A 7500-nucleotide genomic window follows, 5' to 3' on the forward strand; every position below is an offset into this window, starting at 1 on the left:
GCTTCCCTGCCCTACAGCACGAAATTTGAGACGGCGGAAGGAGCACAATATTTCCGGATTATGCACGATCGTCAGATGAAAATCTGTCGACTCTGCATGGATCCGGGACATATACTCAAGGACTGTCCAAATTTTACATGTCGTGAATGTGAGGAGCAGGGCCATTATGCTAGGAATTGTACTGCTGTTAAATGCCCGGATTGCAACAGAGCCTTGGTAAAATGCGAATGCTGGATGGAAAATAATAGTGTTGCAGAAAATCAAGAAGAGTCTCAGGAGCTATCGGATGAGGAAGAGGAATCACAAGATAAAATGGATAAGATGGACTTTATAAATGTTGCTCCAACTGAAAGAACGGAAAAAAACACAGAACCAAAGGATGTACTAAGCAGTGAGGAAGTAATTGAATTGGACAAGAGAGGAAATGTTGAAGAAGGTGCATGCATGATTTCAGAGGTACCCGAAACACAACTGGATCAGCTGGAAAAAGATGATGAAAATCTGAAGGAACAGAGTGATACATGGACACCTTTGGTAATATCTAAGACAGAGATGGACAAAATAGAAAGGATGGAGCAGGAAAATCTCAATGAGGATCATTCACTTACAAAAGAGATGCTGCATAGAAGAAGATCCATAAAGGTGATTCCGAACTTTAAAATTGCTAAAAAGAAAAGAGTGAGTAGAAAACTTGAACATATGAGAGGCATGCAAGATGACTTAATGGAACCTGAAAGTACTGACTAATGGGACTGATATTTAATATATTATATATGTGTATGTTTTGGCGACTGGTTTCAATTAATGTTAGAGGTTTATTGAGTATTGATAAATTTGAAAAGGTCAAAGAACTGTGTAAAAAACAAAATATCATTTTTATACAAGAAACAAACTGGAATGATGAAATAATAGAGTTTTTTCAGAAAAAGTGGCAAGGTGAAATATTTTATAATAATGGTGATGGTAAAATGGGGAGAGGGGTAGTAATTTTAGTCAAGAAAGAAATGAGTAGCAGTATTGAAGAATTATATAAAGATGAAGAAGGAAAATGTTTAGCTATAAAGATAAAAAATGAAGGGAAAAGTATAACTCTATGTAATGTGCATGCTCCAGTTGTGGAGAAAGAAAAAAGGTTTTTTTTTGCAAAGATTGCAAGTTTAATGTACTCATGGGAAAATGCGATATTAATTGGTGATTTCAATACAGTTTTTAATAGAATTGATTTAGCGGATGGAATGGTATTTAAGAGTGACAGTGGAAGAAAATAATTAGAGAAACTAATAGAAAACAATAATTTCGTAGACATATGGAGAGAAAGAAATGAAGGGAAAAAACAATACTCTAGAAGACAAATAGTAGATAATTTTTTAAAACAAAGTAGAATTGATTTTATATTATGTAAAAGAGAACTGGGGGATTTTATACATAGTATTTATTATAAGGAAACTGCTTTAAGCGATCATGATTTCCTGCTTATGAATATAGATTTTAATGAAGTTGAAAGAGGTAAAGGAGTATGGGTTTTAAATGCAGAGATTTTAAAACAGGAATCATACAAAAAAGCAATAGAAAATATAATAGCTAATGAGAAACAAGATAAGATGTCTCGGGAAGATATACGAATATGGTGGGATAATACAAAATATGAAATAAAGAAATATACTATTAAAATCAGTAAACTAATACAAAAGGCTAAGAGAAGTAAGGAAGAAGAGGTAAGAAAAGATCTAAATGGAGAAATATAGCTGCAAGCAGCAATGCCGGGGTCAAGCCGAAAAGGGCACATAAGGATGTAAAATTGAGATCGGATAAGCAGATTGAAGAACCTAGGTAAATCTTAGATTATTTTTGTTGATAACTTTTTGTTTTTTCATCTAAAATTATAAGTTCTTGTCTACTCCAATCGTCCTTCTGTTATTGACAATCATGGAACATTAGAGCACTGAATGACATGTGAGTGGTGTTTACAGTGGCAAAACATGGGTCACATCATGTTATAACAAGTTTAATTAGTCAAAAGAGACCATCCCCGTGTCTCTACGATGTTCTGATGCAGAGATATTGCTTTTGCAAAAATGGTTGATACGGTATTCTCAATGGTTGCTAGGGATTTAATTGGCAACATCCAGTGATTATAGTCAAAGCCATGAAATGAATAATCCATGATGACTCATGGTTTTAGATGTGTTTTTGCAGTAGTTTTAGGCAAAAATACCATATTCTATCTCAAAACCAGTAGGTGGCGCAAAGACAAAATTGTGCATGCAACATCAGGTCATGATTGTGTTACATCTAGCTAGTTTTATGACTATACACTTTAGTTTAGTTAAGAAACAGTTGTATGACCATAAGGCTGGCTTGTTATCAAAGGTTTTGTTCAATTATAAGGCCATCTAGTGGTGCAAGCATACAATTTTTTTGTGTAGCCTCAGAATGTGCTCATGCATCAGCGTATCAAATCTGGTGAAAAAATCTCTTTTCGTTACAAAGTTACAACCATTTATGTGTAAAAAACACAAAATTTGAAGGTAATTTTTCGTTTTTTGCAATTTTCGGCCATTTCTGATGAAAATTTTAATATAACGTCAATAGAACTTTTTGTTCAGAAGGTAAGGATAGTTTCTTCCTATGGTGTTTTCGAGTCGATCGGAAAAACGCTCGCGGAGATATTCACGCGTGTTTTTTAAGCGCTATTTTGCTGCGCAGGGTTAACCGTAAGGCGAATTCTGGCATGTTTGGTATCGTTGGACTCGGCAACTATTCAGAACTCCAAAGAAACCAGTCCCGTGAAAATACGTTAATCAGAGCCAAAATTATAGGCGTGTAAAGCATAAGTCTGACCACTAGGTGGCGCTGTGACGAAACTCTGCAGGCACCCGTAGTTCCTGACTGGCATCACAAGTACCAAGTATAGTGTCTATAGGCTTAAGTTTGCCGAAGATACAGCCTCAAATCCGTTTTTTTGCGCTCTACGTAAAATTCGTTGATGCGGTTTACGGAAACGGATTGACGAATTGACATGAATTCCATAACTTTTTGTCGTGAGGGTCTGTAGATGCTACATACCGATTTTCGTGGAAATCGGGCAAAAGCTCTAGGACGAGTTCGCAAAAGTAGGTTTTACGAATAATTCAAAATGACGGAAAAATTTTCATGACGGAAAATGACGTCATAGGGTCCAGTCGAATTGTCTTGAGCCAAGGAATCAGAGGAAACAAGAATTTAATTTCTAGGACGTACGGGTCAGAAGTTATAAGCAAAAACGTAAGTGCAACTTTGGACTGTTGGTGGCGCTAGCGGGTTAGACATAGAGACTCCAAATTTGCTATGGGGACACATTGGACTGTCCTTTATCAGTGTGCCAAATTTTATAACTTTCCTACGTACGGTTCTATGGGCTACCATCAGTGTTGGGAAAGTTACTTCCAAAGTGTAATACATTATATATTACAAATTACTGTCATTTGAAAGTAATTAGTTACATTACAATATTACTGTCTCTGAACGGTAATGAGTTACACTACTTTTGCGTTACTTTTGAGTTACTTTCATCAAAAGAACAGAAGTATGACCAGGCATTATAAAATGTTAAAATGTAGTTTATTGCTGCTTATAAATCTAGAAGTTATGTGTTGGCCCTCGAGCTTTGAATAGGCACAGTGAAGACTTATGGCAAAATACAATAACAGTCACTGTCAGAATCATAAACATAGACAAATGATCTGGTAAAAGTCTGGTAAATTATGGTACACATACCAAACACAATAGAGCTAGAGCCCACTATAATGCAACCTATAGCCTAATAACATGGAAAGACACGCAACCTTATTTCATTTCTATTCTTAAGTGATCACTTTTAATTCAGATTCACAGCACAAACCTGGCATGCACTGGATTGACACAACTTATCAAAAAGTGCTATTGGAGGATCAGGCCTCAAGGAATACAGCTCATTTCAGTACAATATAAGGATTACATGTAGACTAACATATAAAACACAGACAAACAGAGGAGCACTGCTTTTTGCCAAACAATGAATATAGGCTCCCATACAAAGGCTGGTAAAAACTTTAAACAGTGATGTTTAAATGTTCTATTTAGATAACCATGTTTTAGTCTTCACTAATGTTATGTTGTAGTTTAGGTTGCTGTTTGTAATAAAACTGTAGATAGCATAGGAATATCCTAGCAATCTATTATTATGTATATGGACTGTTATCATAGCAAAGCTTACCTTGTCATTGCTGGTGTGATATGGATTTTACTGGCAACATTTGTAAAAGTCTCTTTACTTCTGAGGTTCAAGCAGCATGGGAGACCGATAGAAACTTTCTGTTGCTTTTACTTAATGCTCTTATTCGCAAAATTATGCGTGAGCGGGCTACCGGACCTGATTGCGACCACTTTAGTCAATGCTTATAAAGCCGCGGACTTCCCAGATTCGGCTCTTTAAGAAGCATGTCTATATTTGACCCGCACCGCGTCCAAATCGCATTTCAAATACAAAGTTAAAGTAAAAATGAACATGTTGCATACAGCACGTGGAAACAGACATACGCTACGTCCCAACCCGCCTACTTCCATACTATATAGTAGGCAAAGAGTACGAGAAGTAGTGCTTTTCGACCACTATATAGTATAGAAGTATGCGGTTTGGGACGCAGCCATATACCTATTTTACACGCAGCTTTTTCATGTGTGGATGCTGGTCGCGCGCATTGGTCAAAAATAACACAGTCTAATTTTGAAATGCATTGTTGTAACGCGCTCGTTACTAAGACTGTAACGAGTAAAATATTACCAAAATTTTATTAGTAATGCGTTATATTACTGCGTTACAGCAAAAACTAATATATTACTGTAATATATTATATTTTGTAATGCGTTACTCCCAACACTGGCTACCATAGACCGCAATGGCGGAAGAAGAAGAAGAAGAAGAAGCAGAATAATAATTATTATAATATGAAAACTAACAGATACAATAGGGGTCTTCGCCCATTCTGGGCTTGACCCCTAATTAAATAAAGAAAATGGAGATATTGAGAAAATATTGAATTTAGAGGAAATGTTGAGAGATATAGAAGAGCGAAAATGTAGAGGGGCTAAGATAAGAAGTAAAGCAAAATATCTGGTGGAAGGAGAGAAGTGCACAAAATTCTTTTTTAATCTAGAGAAAAGTAAAGGTAGTGGAGAGACAATAAAAGAAATAAGAGGAAAGAATGGTGATAAAATAATAGAAACACAGGGAATATTAAAGGAAGTCAGAGAATATTATGAAGAACTTTTTAAAAAAGGTCAAATAAACAAAAAAGAAGGTGAATTTTTATTGGAACAGATTGAGAAAAGTGTGTGTGAAGAAGATAAAATAATGTGCGATGAGGAGATAAAGTTAGATGAAATAAAAGAGGCAATAATGCAATTAAACAATGGGAAAAGTCCAGGCTTAGATGGGTTAACAGCTGAATTTTACAAAGCTTTTAAGGATGTTTTATCGCCAATTTTAAAGGAAATTTTTGAAGAGATTTTTAACAAAAAGGAAGTAACACAGCTAATGAGAATGGGTTTAGTGAAATTGATATACAAGAAAAAAGGTGGGAAAGATGTTTTAAGCAATTACAGACCCCTGACGATGTTAAACACAGATTTTAAAATTTTAGCAAAGGTTTTAGCAAACAGATTGAAAATGGTTTTACCAAGAATAATCAAAACAAATCAAGCATACGGTGTTAAGGGCAAAGATATTACAGACACAATAAGGAATATAAGAGATGTTATTCAATATATGAAAGTAGAAAAGAAAGATGGTTACGTAATAAGTGTGGATTTTGAAAAAGCTTTTGACAGAGTGGAGCATGAGTTTTTATTTAGTGTTTTAAAAATGTTTGGTTTTGGTGAAAAGTTTTTAAAGTGGATAAAGTGTTTATATACAGGAACATTAAGTTGTATCAAATGTAATGGTTTTATCACTGAATGTTTTAACATAACAAGGTCAATCAAACAAGGATGTCCGCTCTCAGCAATGCTTTACAGTCTAGTAACTGAAGCACTGGGGATAGCGATAATGAGAGAAAAAGAAATACATGGAATTAAATTAAAACAAGGAGAAGAGGGACAGAAAATTTACCAAAATGCTGATGATACAACACTTATCTTAAAGGACATGGAAAGTATAACGAAAGCAATGGAAATTATCAGAAAATATTGTGAAGGATCAGGGGCAAAGGTTAACATGGAAAAAACTGTAGTAATGAGAGTGGGAAGTGCAAAAGTTTTACCAGAAAACTTTACTTTCAAAAGTCAACAAGAAATGAAAATTTTAGGAATAAGAATAGGAGAAAACGAAAAGAGAGCCAAAGAATTAATGTGGGATGAAGTTATAGGAGGTATGGAAAGAAGGTTGGAATGGTGGAAACAAAGGAGACTGAATTTAATTGGAAAAGTTTTAATTGTGAATACACTCATGTTGTCTAAATTGTGGTATGTTTTAGGGGTAGTCCCAATGGACAAATGGCATGTACAAAGAGTTAAAAAATGTGTAACTGATTTTATCTGGGAAGGAAAACCACCGAGAATAGGATACAATACGCTAATAGGTGCAAAGGAGGATGGAGGTTTAGAACTAATAGATCCAGAAATCAGGAAGAAAAGCATGAGAGTGAAAGTTGTGAAAAAATTTTTAAATGAAGATTTTAAAGCAGAATGGAAAGTAGTGATGGGATATTTTCTAAAGAAATGTGGAGGTTGTAATATGAACGAGGGTATTTTATGGATGAAATTAAAACCTAATATGATCACTGGAATTTCTGAGTTTTATAAAGAGGTTTTAGAAGCATGGGGAGAGTTTTTATCTTTTGTGAAAATACAGCCTGAAGGAAGAGAAACGCTTTTAAATCAACCATTGTTCTTAAATCCAAATATTTTAGCACAAGGAAAAGAATTGTTTTATACACACTGGTTAAAAGGAGGAATATGTAAAGTTAAAGATGTTTTATATGAATACATAGAAGGTTTTGTACCAAAGCAAGTAAAAATAGATGCTATGGATGAAATTGGAGAAGATTTTGAGAAAGAGATATTAGAAAGACAATTCGACACAGTCAAAAGTGCAATACCAAAAGGATGGATAAAGAAAATTAAGGAGAACGATGAAGGAAATGAGAATGTGAACGTTTTTTTAAATGACAAAAATGTACAAGAATGTGTTCTTAAAACGTTTTATGTTTGTTTTAGAGAGAAAACATACAAAAGACCAGTAGCAGAAAAGTTTTGGCAAAAGATTTTTGTGGATTTTGATGTGGAAACAATGTGGAAAAATTTGAAGTGGAAATATTTGGATACAAAATTAGAATGCATGGATTATTTTATAAGACAGAATGTGATTTTTACAGAGACCAAGCTGGCACAAATAGGAAGCAGTGAAAATGCAATGTGTAAGGTATGTGAAAAAGAGAATGAAAGCATTATGCACCTGTTTTTAAAGTGTCCTAAATTAACAGT

Source organism: Misgurnus anguillicaudatus, chromosome 23 (assembly GCF_027580225.2).
Source record: "Misgurnus anguillicaudatus chromosome 23, ASM2758022v2, whole genome shotgun sequence".
Lineage (NCBI taxonomy): Eukaryota > Metazoa > Chordata > Actinopteri > Cypriniformes > Cobitidae > Misgurnus > Misgurnus anguillicaudatus.